Source organism: Anopheles arabiensis, chromosome 3 (genome assembly GCF_016920715.1).
Source record: "Anopheles arabiensis isolate DONGOLA chromosome 3, AaraD3, whole genome shotgun sequence".
Taxonomy (NCBI): domain Eukaryota; kingdom Metazoa; phylum Arthropoda; class Insecta; order Diptera; family Culicidae; genus Anopheles; species Anopheles arabiensis.
Genome location: NC_053518.1, coordinates 30722860 through 30740921, shown reverse-complemented (window position 1 = coordinate 30740921; position 18062 = coordinate 30722860). Strand labels below are relative to the sequence as shown.

Below are 18062 nucleotides of genomic sequence, written 5' to 3'. Positions count from 1 at the left end.
GACAACGGTGCGGAAAGTGCGCCACGTAACCAATCTCCACGCGGCCCGGGCCAAGAAGGTCACCTACCCCCGATGGGGGTATACAGGAGCAGAGATATTGTGAACTGCTCTCTGCGCCTCGGTTGAGCAAGTTCACCACCGCCGGCTGAGCGCTCTAGTTCAGTCGGTTCGGTAGCAAGCAACCGACCAACAGCGAGCAAGCAAGCAAGCAAAAAACTCGAATGCCAGAAAAGAATTTTTAAATGCAAAAGGTATAATGCAGAGATGGAGAAGCAGTAGCACGAGAAACAATGGTCGCGTTACACGTTTGTTGGGTCGGGAATGCAAAAATGTCAAAAGGTGGGCACAAGTTGGGTATTTCGAAAATAGATAAATTATTGACATATTTGCCAGCGACATGATGCAAAAAAATACATAGATTTAAGTATATGGAGAAAAGCTAAGGGTAAATACATCAATTTTGAAGCGAATTGGATCGACATAACGATGGCGCCCATTATGCAAAATAATATCATCTCGAATAATTAAGCAATTTACTAGTTCAATTGTTGCAGCAATTCTCCCGTTAGGCAATAAAAAATCAGAAAATAAACAATGGAAGAATTTTTACCGCATGCCACAAACACGGCGGACAGGTGAGTTGACTTTTCCCATTCAACAGCTGCAATAAAACGACAGGTACGCACACAGCGAGCCCTGCGCCGCATCGCAGCATAATGATGATGCTGCACGACGAGCCATCCATATCTTACATTGAGCATGCACACAGGGTTATGGTAATGATCACACACTCGTGACGAGCTGAATTGTAAGAGATGATATTACTCTCACCAGAGCAGCATACGGCAAAACGCATTGTTTTACATGCACCACACATTCTCGAGAGCTCAACATTGTGCTGCACCTGAGCAGTGTTTGCGCAAAAGCCACTCGCGAGCTTAGTATGCATATTGAGAAATTAAATGTAAAGTTACGTCCGGATTGCATCGTAAAGCTGCAACAATTGCAAGCTCTCTTTCGCTCGAAAGAATGATTCAATGATTTCACCCGAGTGCGAGAGTGCATCATTTGCTGTAGAGATCACCCGACCCGACCGCTGGGTAATTATAAAGACACTTGCACCTAGTGTACTCCACAGACTCCACCACCACACATGGCTCATTACAGCGGAGCAACAGTCAGGGCAGCGCGACGCGTAATAAATCGTGTCAAGATGTAAATTCCAAGCTCGTGGAAAAACGGCTGTTGATGGTTGAGTCAGCCCCAGCAATCTGTTCTCCTTGTGAAGAACTGCTGGCGATGGATCTTCCTTCTGTATACACCACCTTAACGGTAAAGGTACTCCATTCTAAAGCTACACCCCCCAAAAAACGGTGCTTTTTGCCCTCTCAAGACAAGCGGACATCGTGACGAGTGGCTGGCAGCATTTCCCTTCCGGCCTGTCATTAGTGACAAATGGTTAATTTTGGGTTCATTTCGTGGTTTCGGAAGTTTTCTTTTCAATGCCGCGCAGGTTTGCTTTGATGGTTAAATACATATTTATGCTGCTCTTGATACTGTCCACCACTTCCATGAAAAAGAACCTTCAACAAAAGCTTTTTATAATTTCAATGGTTCAAAAAAGGGTGCAACTACTAGCATAATTCTGTGCGATTGAATCAAAACCAGTGCTTAGGATGGCAAAGATTCATTAAATTTGAAAAAAAATCACAGTTACTCTAGTCCCTAAACTCTTGCCACATAGTGCTTCTTTGGCCCTTTAATGTACTCGAGCTAAAGTTAGGCTAAAAGCTTAAGCCGGCATTACAGCAGCACCGGCTTTTATTCGATTGCCCACGTGGGAGCTGTTGGAACCGAACAACACCACCGAACACAGCACAGCATCGCCATCTTTGCCAAGTCGCATCATGCGCTCAGTTTTCCCACGATTGGCAACCAACCGGAGAAGATATTCGACGAGCCACGAGCATGCCGCCGGTTTGACGCATAATTCCTCAAACGTACCGTAACTGAGCCACCGCGCGCTTCTATTAACGCCTCATCATCACCCACTTGGAACGGAAATCGCTATGCTGCTGGGCGCGATTCGATGATCGTTGACTATCAAATGTATGTCCACGTGTGTTTGGGTACATGTGTATGTGTCAGTGGAGCACATTGTCTGCGAGGCAAACAATATTGACGGTGAGCCACCGGATCTGTACCGCACAACAGCACCAGCATGACGACAATAAACAATAGCATTAGATGGCAACAATGAACACATCAGCTGCGCCATCACCAACACCACACTGCACTCTCTCTCTCTGTCTATTGCAAGTTGTAAACACTGGAGCACACAAATATACCCTTTTATGAAGATTGTGCTCCGCTACTGTGTGTATGTGTACAACATGCCCGATGACAAATGGCATTACTTTCACTCATTAGGTTTGCTAATGACGTGCCCCACCAAGAACACAATACACGGTAGCGGTATGCCTGCTGCGATGTGTCGTTGTAGATGAATCGGCTGAGGAAAGAGTCAACTGAGCACACGAAAAAAGAGGTTCGCCGACAACGGCCGGAATGATTTCGACAAGCCGAATCATTTCTCATTCTGATCATGAGTTCAGCGAAACTGGATGAAATGTGGATAGAATTTTTGTGCTTTGTTCAACATGCCGTATGATTGATGAGTGAGCGATTCAATGGAGCGATGATTAAACTGAGGCATGTTTAACATGTTAGGACAGCCAGAGATGATTCGTGTTGATATGTTGTATACCACATTTCGCAGATAAGGAACATCATGGTAAAAATAGTTCTTTGAGTTTGATGTTGATGCCAGACGAGAAAATGAACTCCAAAGTTAACTTTCGCATATAAAAGATCATCACTTCAACGTCGAGATGATTCTATGCAAGAATATAATGCGCCTGATAAACAGAAGTTACATAGAAGCATTGAGTTATAATGTCCTAGATATCTTTTAGACCTAAATACCTAAAGCAATAATATAAAACAAAACTCCTAGATGACCTTAGAACCAGCTCAGGTATTTTTAAACGATTCCAACGGACAAACCATTCCCCAAAAACAATTTTGTTTTCAACAACTCCACACATTAGGATTACATGTCCCGAAGAATTTATCCATACCTTCCATACCATGTACTTGTGAGCAATTTGCGTGACGACAGGACAGGGCCTCGACAGATGCTTGCATTCTTCCGCCGTCCTTCGATCGTTGCTCGACCCAACCGAAGCACATTTTCCCTCGATGTTGCTCCAATTCCAGCGCTGCCACCGCTAATTGAATGCCGTCCAAGGAACAGCTGATTGATGGAAGGTTAATCCTGCCCTGTCACTCAGCCCCTAGAGCTCTATAAAACCGAGCCCTACGCTACACACACACACACACACACACACACACACACAGACTCACACTGCAATCACTGTACCGGACGATTTGTGGTAAAAATCTGTGGGTCGGCTGTAGATACATAATTATGCTTCATCAATTTGTACCCCGATGCCGAGAAACGCAATCAAACATTACACCTAGGACGTAGGGCACACGCGACGGTCACTTCACAGTGTCCATGGAGATTACAAATTAAGGTACACAAGTGCACAAAACTTTGGTGCTTTGCAAAAGTTTTCCCTTTTTCAGCGCGTTCCTTTCATGTTTGCCGACGCCACCGACACCGGCGAGACTATGCTCTGGGACGGATCCAGTGTGGACATTAAGCTTTCGTGCGGCGCGACGTCCTAACAAGACAAGTCTCGTGTCGCCCAAGACTGTGGTTGGTGATGAAAAACTGCCATCAAACTTCAGCATAGCTTGAGCATGTTGTTTTTTTTTACATTCTACACTCTACACGCTACACAAAACTGGAAGGTCAGAACGGTGATTTGTCAAGCGAACTGTCGACGCAGTTGCAATTGGATCAGCCGTGTCTGACAAGTTTCACGGCAAGTTTGATTGGAAGGGAGGAGGCTTGGGAATGGAGCGCGCCGTGGGCTGACGGTAATTGTACGGCACACTCACTGTTTTTCTTACCACACTCCTTTCCCAGTGGACCAATCAAACGGGCGGACTGAGAACACTGAGACTGAGAAGGTGTCACCGATTTGGGACAGGGGTCGGCTCTGTGGGCCCGTTCTTTAGACGCTGATGACTGATGTTGAGAACGCATCGTGACAATTGTCAGCGAAGAAAGCAAAAACCAAGGAGGGTAATGTCAAATTGGAATAGGCGGTGGAATGTGCTAGCGCCTACAATTATGCCTGTCAGTGCCATGTTGCATGTCTTGCAATGAAAGGATGATGATTCAGTTCAGAAAAGAGTAGAACATATTGGGTATACGAACTATTGCTCCCAATCCTGGCCTATGCTTTAATAGTCTTCGGTAATGATTCGTTACTATGAATCTTGAGTGATTCGAATCAACCCTCGAAAGACTATAAAGATTCTCAAAATTAATCTTAAACTTTAAGATTCAGAGTCATTGAATCACTTCGAAGATTCATTCAGATTCATTAAACGTACTCACAGTTACCCATATATACACCGTTCTCACTCGATCATCTTGACAATATAACTCGAACAAACGAATCATCGCTCACCTTTCTATGGCGCCCTCTATCGGCAAATTTTTAGTGATTTTTGTATTATTTTTTATGATAATTAATCAACAGGAACGATTTTCCGGGAGTCTGACGAGTCTTTCACGCTCACTGGACACTGACGCACGGGAATGATTTAATTTACCTGTAACGAAAAAAATAAAAAAAAAATATTAAAATGACATTTCACACGAATCATCGATTGCGTCAAACCAGTGAGCATTATACAGCCTTAATAAAATCACTCCAAACTCAATCCATTTCTGGCTACCACGAAATCAATATCCGCTATTACAAGATCAAACATACACATTGCACTGTGGAGTTCGTAAGTTCGTAAGAATCAACACCCTCTTCTAGCAGCCGTCATCAACCCGACCACTCGACAAGAGGGGGGTTGACGTTTTTGCACGTACCAAAACATCAAACCGCGCGCATCGCGTTATCGGTGAAGCGGATGAACGGTTTTTGTTTGAGCGCGCATGAGGCACTTTCCAAACGCAGACGCGTCCGCAGTACCACGGACAACACTCATTCCCATCGAACAGCGATAAAAACGGAACGAACAAATACCAGCAGAGACAGACACGCACCACATTAGATGCTGCTATATTGACCAGCGCCGTCTTTTCTATCGATTGTCGTCGTCGTATCGATACAGTGACAACGTGCACCGTGGCCTCTCTGTCCCACTAAACCCCTCTAAAGTGCTTTCCTTGGTTTGGGTTTTTTTTGCTACGCTTTTTATCGGTAGACCAGTGCGCGTACGTACGACCGCGGAATCACGTCAACAACGTGACGCGGCACCAGTCACAAGCTATAGCACACGGGCGGGTACGCCGCAACTCGCGATTCGAAACAATCGCGTCATATACAGCGCAGAAGAGTTTCGTTTTTGTTGGCAGTTTTGCCAGTGACCCAGGGCAAAAGAAACCCCTAAGGGAATCGATTTTGCATGTGTGTGGGTGCGTTACACCGTACCGTCGTACGATGTGCGTTTCGAAGTTCGATAATAAAGCACCGATTTGGATTAAACGATAATCGGCGGAAGTGGTGGTTTGTATGCGATGGAGGTCAGCAAAAATATTGCTGATCAATTGCATTACGCACACAAAAAACGCACATCCAATCAATCAATAACGATGCCACAAGGTAGAAAACGCAACAAAACAGTTGCGTAAATACAAAACCCTGTTTCTTTTTTTTTGTTGCAAAATTGCATTTTATCGATAACAGCAGGCTAACCAGAGATTGAGTGTATTCTAACTAGTAATGTGCATGCTGAGTTAGAATGAGTGAGTGAATTACATCTTTACAGAGAATTAATCATCAAGAAGTTGCTATATAATGCAACTTTCAACCTTTTTGGGGACTAGTAACTCATTCAAACTGAGTTAAATCATTTTCCATGCCGAATCCACTCACAATAGTTTTCATGATTCGTAGAGGGTGAGTTAACGATTAGCTCATATTCTCATTAACTCCCTGTAACTCATACACTCATCATCACCAGTACAAACGTATTTATATGTTTCTTCATAAATACGCCAATGTTTGTTACCTTCTAGGCCCAAGATCCAACAAAAACAGCAACACATAATTGACTGCAGCGTGTTGATATGATCATTCCATTGCCTATCCTCAAAGGGTATGTCTTCACCACCCTCGAAACCACATCAATAATGCACATTTGCTGCTAATTCAAACGACTCGCCTTATCTGCGCTACTGAAAAGCATTCGTGAGTATGGGTGATTCCAACCTCAAGAACTTCTAGACGTTAGGTATTGGGGCGTCTCACTGATAGTCACCACTGGCCATGAGAAGACAGCATGTAATAAATATTGATGAACGGCGCACACGATACATAGACGAGCTTATGGTTCGATCGATTTGACCCAGCTAAGAGGGAGTCCGAGGGAAAAACCATTTAATTCCGGACCAACGTAGTTAAGGGTCAACTGGGGCCAGACGACACCGACTAGTGGAAGGTGTGTCTACCAATCTACCCAGCGATACGTACAATGTGTGGTATGCCTTTTTCTCCAGGGAGCGAGATAGAACGCTGTCGTAATTTATTGAAACGATCAGTTACTTAGCTTGCCGCTTAAATAAGTAATCAAGTTTGGTGTCTTTGGAATGGAAGTTTGATGTAATAGTAGCGTGATGTGTAAGATGAGGGGTGTGATAGGACGTGATATTTGTGAACCCAGAATTTGGAGACGTCTATTATAAATAGTTGGATACACAGTTTAGTTTTTAATGGTTGTATATTTCAGCTTCAATGTGTTACCACAATTAGTCATGTATTAAGGCGTCAGCAACCAGTGAAGTATTACTTTAAAGATAAAGACGTATTTAAACGGGGCTTTTATAATTCAATTAACTCAATTATCAACACATTATCAACTAATTGCTGTCTATTTGAAGAAACGCGAAAAAACAGCATTGAATGCTTAACAAACCAAACACGATAACTGCATACCATATATCGCTTCTCGAATTTTTTTCGAATCGCACCTAACGGAGTCTCACTTTTCTCCACACAAATTTCCACCGCGTCGTACAGACCGGCTTGCCATAACGGAAAAGCCAAGCAGCATTTTAGCAACAACAAAAAAAGAACCGTTCAGAAAGACAACCGAGAAAGCAAACTCTCCCCACGATAAGCCTTTTTTACACACACACACTCGTGGTAGTATACAGCTGGAAGAACCGGGAAAATTGTTCAAGCTTCAAAAAGATTAAAGACTTTCAGTACTCCGAACCGGCTGAGGTATTGCGGAACAAGGCAATCCGACCGGTAAGCCTACGAGCGAAAAATAGCCTTCCATCGGGAGGGTCAATGCCGGTTGGAAAATCTTGAGCCCCCGACCGGTCCAACCTAACCCGAAACCATCTTGCGGGGTTTAGTTTTTGCACTTTTCCCTTCATTGCAATGTGTGCAACTGTGCACTTTTTTTTTTGTTTCTTTCCCTTCCTATGTCTTCAACTGGGTCATGTCACCGTGACCGTTAAGCGTGAAACCTTTAGGAACAGTGGAAAAAGGCAGGGAGTGAGTGTTTGCGGTAAGTGTTAAAATCCGGGCAAAAGATTCTACCAGGCCCTACTATAAGGGGAGGCAGCATCACGGTACACTCAACAAGCCGACTCTTTCGCTCCTCCATTCTCCATTTGACCTACTAACACATTAGATTAGGTCTTCTTCTGCCGTGGCAGATGACACGACCAGCATGCAGCCCGTACAACACACGTCAGTCAGTGTAGGGCTAATCGAACACCCCTGGAGTTCCGTTTCTTTTTTGCACTCTTAAGCACAACAGCTTCAAGGTGCGATATAGTGGTGATGGTTTTTTCTGAGAATATGTAAAAAAAAACTACCACACACGAAGTCTATCTACGATGTAAGAGAACAAAAAATTAATCCTCTTAGTTATCCCCTTAGCAATGTGCAGTGGCGTGTGTGGACATCACCATAGAAGCAGAATCTTTTAGAAAAAATAATGGGTCCACCATAAGCCCTAAAAAAGCGTACAAGGAAAAGCTTTCCCACTTCAATCAATACACTTCGCGGAGCAAAGGGACAGGCAAGGATGACCTTCACATTTCCCCAGTTCCGCTCTACATTTGCTACCAGCATGCTATAATTAGGTGGAACATTGGACGTGTAGTATCGGTCGCAGGCTCTTGTTACAGCATGGTCGTGACCTAGAAGCTAGATTCAATATTTTTGAAGAGCAAAATACTTTCTTATCTACCACATATGACACACGCGCGCGCGAAAGGACTCGGCTGCTATCTTCAATACTTGACCTGACTTGTTGTATGATTGACCGATAGCGACGTGAAGGAGAATAAAGACAGTATTAAAACACATTGACTTGGACATGTCTCGTAGCAGAGACGGCAAATGCACTGCTTCAAGAACATGCAGACCCTAGGTTCTAGTCTCGAAAATCATGTTCGATTTATTGCTATTTAATTGATCTTAAATTACAAACCTAACCACTGACAGCCTCTTCTGGAAGAACATAAAGAAATAAAACTCGCCAAAGCAGCAGCGAAGTTGGATAGACACCACTTTCTGTTTGCCATGGTTTTAGTCGCGGTCGGTTTTAACCATTACTAAGAGTGCAAGCTTAACTTCTAGCACAACGGCACACTTAAAAGAAAAAAGAACTCCGCACAAAGAGCACGAAACAAGAGCACAAGAGCTTATTATTCCTCGTGGAATGAGCCATGGAAATAAAGGAACAGTTTCCGTGTGAGTTCCGTTTGCGGTTCGCTGGTTGTAGCCCGCCATAGAGAGAAAGAGGTCCATAACCTGCGAGGGTATAGAAAGAATTCCGCGATTACTCATCACCCATCACACAGTGGTGTGGTGTGGTTTTCCTTTATGACGATGATTAATTCACCCTGGGGCAGTCTGTGCGGTCACTGAGTTTGCAAAGAATTTTATTGGAGTTAGTATGAAATTCTCCTTTACTTATCTTACGTTTACTGGTTTTATCGAGTGTTTGAAGAGCCGTATCACACAATCAACAAATTTCAATTTTCAGATCAAGACGTAGTAGTTCAATAGACGCTCTCTACTTATCTGCCGATAATTCACACGTGCTGTTTACCAATTAACCGTACAGCTTGAGTCAACCACAGCCGTCCTGCTCTTATCATCTTTCCTACAGAGGCACCGGGCATCTGTACCTTCTTCATTACACTGCTCCACAAGTTGTTCTCCGTTTTAACACGTAATGACGCTTATGGGGACCATTTGTGAGAGTAATAAACATAAAGAAAAATACGCCCATACATGTCCAAAAAAAGCAGAAAAACTCCCACAAACAACTTACTCATTGGGAGCAACCACACACGAGACCACAAAACAGTCAAACCAATGAAAGTGTTGTTGAGTGTTTTTTTACAATTTTGAACATGTTTTACTTGCCGCTTTTTAGTGTCGTTTATGCCGTTGTATGATGTCCAGTTGCTGGCCGTTTATGGGCGTAAAAGTTTAGCCCTTTTACGGTGAAAAGTAGACAGGCAGAGTGTGCATGTGCATGGCGTCCCGAGGGAGCAGCTCTCGGTGACAACCGGAACGGAGTAGCAACCCTTTACGAGGCAACTGATAAAACTTTTTCTTCATCCATTTATGCGATTGTAGTAGATGGGTAACGATGAAAAATGATAATCGTGTATTTTCTCTCTAGCCTCCCCAATCGTGCGCTCCCGGCGTTGGCGTCGGAACAGCTTATAACTTGCAATCACTTTCCCGCTATATCCTTCCCCGATACAGCCAATCAATAACCAATCAGTAAGCGCACCTTGCCGCAATCGTGCATCGTGGGCTCGATTAAACTATCCACCAAATACGCCACTGCATCAGAGCGTGTGCCAAAGTCTGTCACACCGGATGGCTATCCCGGGGCCATTAATGGCGAAATGAAGTTTTAATGACAATTTATGTATATATTCCTTAGCAGGGGATATCATACCCGGTTCCACAAACCTGTCTCCCCTTGCTGCTGACAACGAGAACGAACAGCTGAGACTCAGGTGGTAAGAATGTTCCTGCAGTGGTGTGTGTGTGTGTGTGTGAGAGGCAACGTGGTATACGCCATATGTACTGCATAAAGAAAACCAAAAACTCACCACCACCAAACTTATTTTCTTCGTGTAATTTCAAAGTCGAAGTATCCACCCGTGTGACCAAGACACCGCGTTCGTTCGGTTTGGATCAGTGCCAAAAGCTGCCAACTCTCAAGTAGAATGGAATTATTTAATGGAGATTTGTTACAAGGCTCGCCCAGCAATTGGGTAGAACCGTTAGAAAGTTACGTGTGTTCCCATTTCTGTGCCCAAGTTGTCGCTGAGGTAAATTAACTTTTGGTGATATTTATTGCAACGATCGTGTGGTAGAAGTTTATTAATGCTGTATAATAAAGAGAGCCAGCTAGATAATTCTTTATAAAGCGTCAATGAGTAGTATGTATGAGAAAGTACAAATATCAGATAAGGAAACATCACTTATACCGCATTTAACTTAGCTATTCCACATTGGTTTCATAGGGTCGAGGTAAGTTCTAGTATTTACACACAAAATGTCCCGGGATCGAACCCGGTTTCGAACCAATTGTGTAATAAGCAGAAAAGGCTTTTTCAAAGAGTGAAAACCCATGAGTAAGACATCATTAAAACATAGAAATTCTTTCAGTCAAAAGAATACCTAAATATTAAACTTTAAAATTTCTCCGAAACGTTTTTTTCTACAGTGAATAATGACGTTACAACTATAACTGACGTTGCTAAAACCCCAACCACAACAGCCAACACTTAAAAGCTTCAAACGTGCCTTCTCTTATCACCAACACTCTTTTCCGACTGGAAGAATGTACAAACACTCTGTATACACAATTACGCACGCAACGGAACCACAACAACACAAGATGGAAAAATTTAGCTTAGATTCTGTCGGCTTTCTCCCACAAATGTGTAAGAATAAAAGAGCTAAAACGAGAAAGAAACCTTCCTCTTCTAACACTATCTAGCTGCTCATCATCATTCGCCCGTTCTTACGGTGCAAGCGGCAGCAGCAGCAGCAGCAGCAGCATCATTATCAGGCCGATAGACCGTAAAAGTGTGCGAGTTGTGTGCTGTCGGGTATCAAGAAGTGACGTTGATTTCGTTGACCTTTCACTGAACCGACGCTTCAAGCTCTGCTGCATTTCGACCGTCAAACGAATCAAACGGCCAAGGAAGGAGGAAGAACAGTTTCGAGCGTGGCTTCGTGGAGAAGGCTACGTTCAGATTGCAAAATGCACTTGCGCCTCCTCTATCGGCTATAATGCAATCGAAGTGTAAGGTTATTACGCAACTGTAAGATTTGAGATGCGTAATATGTTGGGGACAGAGGAGACAAAGGTTGATAATTTTATTTCTATTTCAAGTTACGCTTTTCCGCAAGGTTTGCAGTTTAAACCTCGACTTCTTGCTCACCTTCTATCAGTTCAGCTAACCCGACATTGACACTGATGAGTCAGGGACAGCCAAGCGCAGCTGTGGTTGAAGGAGGTTTGCTCATTAGTGACGCATTGTCACTGATAAAGACCGTTTTTGAAGACACCCGTAGGGGCGCCTTTCTTCGATTAATTCTACCTACTACATGTTTCAACGTGGCATGCATGGCGAAGAAAGTAACAAATTGTGTAGATGTTATTCCAGAAAAGTAACAGACAACATAACATGTCCATAAACATGAAAAACGTGAAGCTAATCAACACCTACACCCCTGCAGTAGCATAAAATAACATAAACAGATTATCCACCGTTTGGCCTCAGCTAATAAATGTTGCCGCCGCTGCTGACCGCTCTCAGCTAACCGACCACCATCAGGCAAACTAATTTTTTGTCTATTTTTGGCTCACCTAATCTCATTACCTTGTCACGGGTCGGTCTCTGCTAAGGACCGACACACAAACACTTTGGATGTTACGTAACCGCCAAAAGCCGAAACTGTTTACTCTACTCACTCATGCGCTAATAAGCGGACAGCTTCATTTGCACCGAATATTAACTACTGAGCCTTGGGCCTGAGCTGAAATGGGGTTTTTTTCCCCCAACAGCACGCTCTGGTAAATCCACAACATCATATTTCTACCCGAAAACGACCAAAACGGTTTGATTGGATAAGCAGGAGCGGTTGTAGAAGCTAATGAGAGAATGTAATTAGTGCAAGAGGTTCAACAGAGACATCTCTAATCGGTAAGAAATGTAAGACCTTTCCCGTGGTGCTTAAAATGTTGGAAATTGAAGAAGTCAAGAACATCCTCCAAAAATATTCATTGGGTTCAAGAGTTTGCCAAAAGACCTTATTCAATTAAATCAAAGCTCTTTGCGCGTAATCGGCGAAAAAGCTCTTACACTAATGCCTAAATATTGATGCCTAACTCCCCATATACTCGCTCTTAAAATTCTTTGCTACGTTCCTTTTCACGTCCTTGCCACAAAGGCAGACAGACATCCCCCTTAATCCCAATATCAAAGTCTTCACATTCACTGAAACAGTCCAGTAATAAAATGTTTCTTAATTATGGGTCGCCTTAACTTCAATGTCTTTTGCTCATCCCACAGAAGAGTCACAAAACATCCAGACAAGAGACTGGCGGCAGACTGACTCTTTCTGTGGACTATGGAGCTCCCAAGCGACATCTGCCCGTACTCGTAAAAGGGTGTGCGCGTATGTGCAAAGAAATGTATACAACGATCTTAAACCGTTGGTCCAGCACAGCCAAGCAGCCTTCTGTGGAAAGTTGTCCCCATGCTATATACGGCTGTGGCGTAAATTCCACCCGGCGCGTTCCAACAGCCGAAGAGTAATGACTTCTGTCATGTTTCCTGTTGGCACGCACAATGCATCGGAGGGAGTGCTTTTGCAACATGCACCGTATGTTACTATCATCATTAAGAGTCTTTCTCTTCTGTTGTAAAGCTCCGTTACTTGTTGAAGGATTCCAGAGAGACAGATTTGTGTATTTCCAATGTTTTGCCTTTCTGTTTCAACGTACTTCAAGGATCAGTAAGAAATTTCTTTTCTGTAAATGTTGAAACGAAGAATTATTTTACCCATTTAATCAAAAAAAGGTCTTAAATCTCAACGAGCCAAAGATAACAACGTTGTATAATTACATCCAATCAAAAACTCGTTTCCAGATTTACGCGCGCGCAGCAATAAAATCTCACTTGGACAATTTCTCGGCAAACGGAGAGACACTTTCACCGTCTGAATGTCATCCAACTTGGTGCTTTAGGGAAGAGAGCAAAAAAAAAACTCTGCAATTTGAGGGCTTCAATAATTGTTGTTACGCTGCGGGACAGCCTTTCTTATCATTTTACTCCAGCAAGGCGAAAGGCGAGAGATTATCCAGCGGGTCGTGCCTTTGGACAACTACTTCAAAACCACCAAATCCCCCCTTCTTTCCAGTGATCTTATCAAATGCTGGGGGACCATAAAAACGCATGACAACGCCACTGGAAAGCATACTCACACACACACAGAGAAGCGGGCAAACCTATACAGCACCAAAATGCGTTTTCACTTTCGCAAAGCGTTGGGGGGTTCTGTAACCGTTGTCGCACCATTATCGCGAGCTGGTGGTTATGCTGGATGTCCGTAGGAAGCTGATAAGGTAAAGCCTACTAGTTTGCTGGCCTTCCAGTCGCTCTCGGTCACTTTTGTGATCACACGCTATAACAACAGCTACCCTAAAAGTAAGAACAACGTCATATTGCGGTTTGTACGCTTTGCCCTGCCTGTCTGGCCCCGGTTGGGATTTCAACCAAATTCTCAATTTATAAACCAATAAACCTTCTCGCAAAAGTTTACTGCAGCTGTTTGCCCGGGAGTTTGCCGCCAGGGGAGCCATTCTCTAAACAACACATTTAAAAGCCACATTTAAATAATACATTCACATCCGTTCGCAGATCATTGGTGGGGAGGTGTGTGTGTCTGTGTGTGTGTGTGTCTCGGGAAGGAGGCTCTGGCACCGGTCAACTGGAATAACTGGTTCTGCTGGGGCAGCATTAACCTGTTCTCAAACATCATTCCCGATAGTGATCATCCGGCTGGCACATCCAGATGTGGTGGAAGAGGAAGCAGGCTCTAGAATGATGTTGAAGGCATATTAAGAAAAGCCGTATTCCGTAATCGAAAACAGCAAACGGTTCGTGAAGCGGGTCGCACAATATCAAAACGCAAAAAACGGTTAAAATTCAAACGGCAACGCCTGGGATGGGTTGCCTGGGGTGCCAATTGAACAGGGAACCGGTATCGGGGTATCATCATCTTAACAGGATAAGATGAAGCTTATTAGAAGAATGTTCTTTATTTATTTTTAATTATTTTAAGCTATCCAAAGTGCTTTTCAGCGAGTGAGATAATAGGGTTAATAGGATGTGTAGTGTCATTTTACGCTCACAACACAGACAAAATGTCAAAATATACAATATACAAGAACTTCTAAAAATTGGAACATAAAGCCTTGCATATATTCAATTTCTATTCCAGCTCAATTTCAATTTCCACAGCCCTTGAGCGCTGGGAAATTTAAAACGCCCTCAACAAAAGGGTCTCGACACAAATCATAGCAACCTGCGACGGTGGCTGGAGGCATACATTGCTCCAAAAACAGGCAGGTTGTTGTTCAACACACACACACACATACAAATATAGAGAATGAAAGAATAAACCTTCTTAAGGTACGTTCAATTCACTATTCACTACTTCTTACCTGTGAGGCTTTTTGTTGGACCATTTGCCATTGTTGTCTGCGTTGAAAACACACGAGACGAATCGTTCCCTTGTCTTTGACCTGGACGCACACAGTAATTAAAGGTACTCCGCCGTCGTTTCGGTTGTTATCCTTTTTGCTCCTTTTCTTTCAAATCGTAGCACACATACACACACTTACACGCACACAAACATGCAGACAAGCAACACACAGCTTTTCATGTAGCTCGCAGTAACCTTAGAAAAGCATTAGCCGACTCACAAATTGAATTGAAATTACCCACACACTACGGTCACACATTCCGTTGCTTGGCTTCTTGGAGCGCGTTTGTATTTGTTAGCTTTTGGGAGGTTTTATTTTTTTCCTTTTTCGAACAGCCCTTTTTTCCTACCGCACAATGACGCTTCTTCTTCGCAAGCTTAAACCGCACACACACACACAGAAGCACACGGGAACACGCACCTTTATTTTTTATTTCGATAGTGGCGGCAATGTTTCACACAATCACACACCTAAACCCAGGGGAAGAACAATGTTATCAGGGCAAATCAACCCCGAACAACCGAAAGACTCTGCTGCAGTCCCCCCCCCCCCTGACGCACTGCCCTCCTGTCCTTCCTAACCACTTCCTTCTCTGGTGCGCCTTTTCTACACTTGCGCGTCTCCGTTTCCGTGTTTGATTGCGAATGGAAATGGAAAAGCTGCTGCTTTCCCTACCAGCTTTTCTTTTCTGGGAATTTCTGCACACTGTAAGCACCTTCGCGTGATTGTGTGTTGAAAATTCGCCTGTTTGGTTGAATAATTCTGGTGCGAAAGACGCATTGCTGCACCAAGCGACCGGGAGGATGGGATTCTACCACTTTGTTGAGAAAAGGAACATCTTGAACCCTCAGCCACAAAGCACACGATTCACATTTCACTCCCTGCATCAAGCACCGCGAAAAAGGGTTTTTCTACAGCAGCACCTTTCCTCCCCTTTCTCTATGAGGGAAAGAATCCGAGAAAGAACACGAACGCAAGCACACATACACACATAATCAAAAGAACAAAAACTGCACAGAAAAGTAAATTAAATTCTCTCCCCACCAACACTTACGTACTTTCTAGACGTTTTTTATCTCCTTTCAATTGCGAAAACACTCAAGTTTGTATGGTTTAGCGTTTAAAACTGAAAACAAAACATCAGAACTTCACGCGACCCGACGACGACAACGACGACGTCCGTGCTGGACAAAATAATGAACGTTTTTGACTTTTTCTCACGTTGGAAATGGTAAACAAGGTGCTGTTTTGACCACGAACTGAAGCCTGCTCAGTGTGCGCTTTGGACGAAATGGGGTAGCGGCTTCGCTCACTGTTCGCATTGACGTCGATGGCAGCTGTCACGCGCCAAATGCCGCCGGTGACGTTTGTGCTCGCTGTCAAGGGGTAGGAATGAGCGTTGGTGTTATTTTTTGGTGGCAGAAAGGAAAGAAAACAATTGAATTTTTATTTATTTTTAATAATTTAACTCATAATCTGCGTCATTTGTACTTCCCTAGTAGTGTTTGGTAATAGTGTGCCTAATGCATGTAAAAAAACGCAGATAAGTAATGTTTCGAAACAACCGCATCATTTACGCTGCTTAAGAGTGGAACTGTAGCTCTTAAGCAGCTATTATGCAGCTCTACGTGTTTAAAATCAGTTGAAAATGATTTTGAAGTTGTTTTCTGTCTCTATTCCGACTGAGAAATGAACTGAATTGCAAAATGATGGTAATAAATACATAATGGTGTGAGTTTTTGTTTGATTTCCCAAATGGCCAGCCCGAACTCTATAGCTAATTTATGCTATTTAACGAAAAGTCGTTCCGATGTCGTACTTTGTGGATGATTAAGAGATGAAGCAGTACTTTGCCGAACTATGGTACTCTTTGGAACTTTGCGGCTGATTAGCACTATGTGTAGGGTTCATGATATAACTTGAAGGCTTGTAAAGAACGTGTACCGAACTTTGTGGAACTTTATAGCTTTTTAATATCGATAAAAAAGTGGCTCTTGTCAAAGTGTCAAAGACAGACGCCGTCTCGTGGTTTGTGTTCCAGTTAGATTAGTTATTTAAAGTAGTAATAATAAGTGAAGTGATTTTGAGTTAACTGTAAATTATTTACAATTCTGTGAAAGTTATGAACATTTATTGTTCACAAAAAAACATGCACATAAAGAAAACAAAAAAATGTGTTGTAGACCCACCTGGAACTTTGATGCTGTTTATCTACTGCAAAAGGTGAATTCAAGCAGCGAACTTTAGCATGCCAAAATTAGCTGCTTAAGCAAATTGGCTATTTGGGTTCTCAGGATAACTATGCTTGCATTTCTCAGCAATTGCAACCAATCGTTAATGCAAAAAATGCACGTGTCATTTGAACGTTCTATATCACAAGTCATGTCATATGTACAAACTACAAAGCGCATCTATTACGAGTATTAATCTAGCTACTTCCACCGCACCACCAGACCCGCATTTTAGAATATTTTGCATTAGTATAGCTACTTGACTATGATCAATGAGACACTTTTTCCTCTTCTTTTGACGTGACGATCTCTTGGGTCATGCCGGGACCTACTAGCCTTTAGGACTTACTTAGTACCACCAAGCATAATAATTAGTGCTTGATACAGATAAACGATTAATACGATAGGCCTGAATTAAAAAAACGAGGTTTGAAGGAGTTAAAGATTTCAAAAGAGATTTTAAAAAGAGGTCAATACGTTAATTTGCTTACTAAAACGTATTATTCGTTGTTATGAACTACAGTTAAATACAAAATCAATCGTTCAATCAAACCGTTTTATTATTTAAATTTATTAACGATTCATAAGTACTTCTGTTTAATTATTTAATTCGCATTTAATTATATTAAAAAAGAAACATAGATTTCAATAAAAAGGCTTGTTTACATTATTCCTAGAGCTTACTTTTTACATCAAATTCCCATCGAAATTGATCGAAGTCTTAGCTATCACGTGCATTGTACCCCACTCACCCACTGTAGTGTTAGGATCAACCCATGGGGAGAAAACGGCCAATCATAACCACTACCAGCGTCGTCGTCGTCAGGCTGATGGATTTTCAAACGCAACCGCAGACCGCCGATCCACTACACCAGCGCTGGTCTTCGCCCCACGTTG

The 18062-nt window shown here is 42.9% G+C and overlaps 1 protein-coding gene across 1 annotated transcript in view; it reads right to left on the bottom strand.

Annotated features, from left to right (window-relative positions):
• The window catches only part of LOC120904711, a 108695-nt gene extending 92550 nt beyond the window's left edge, over positions 1-16145 (bottom strand). The window contains exon 1 of the mRNA XM_040314944.1: positions 15993-16145. The gene's annotated coding sequence lies outside the window, so the exon portion shown is untranslated. The remainder of the gene's footprint in view (positions 1-15992) is intronic.
• Between the last annotated feature and the right edge of the window lie 1917 nt (positions 16146-18062).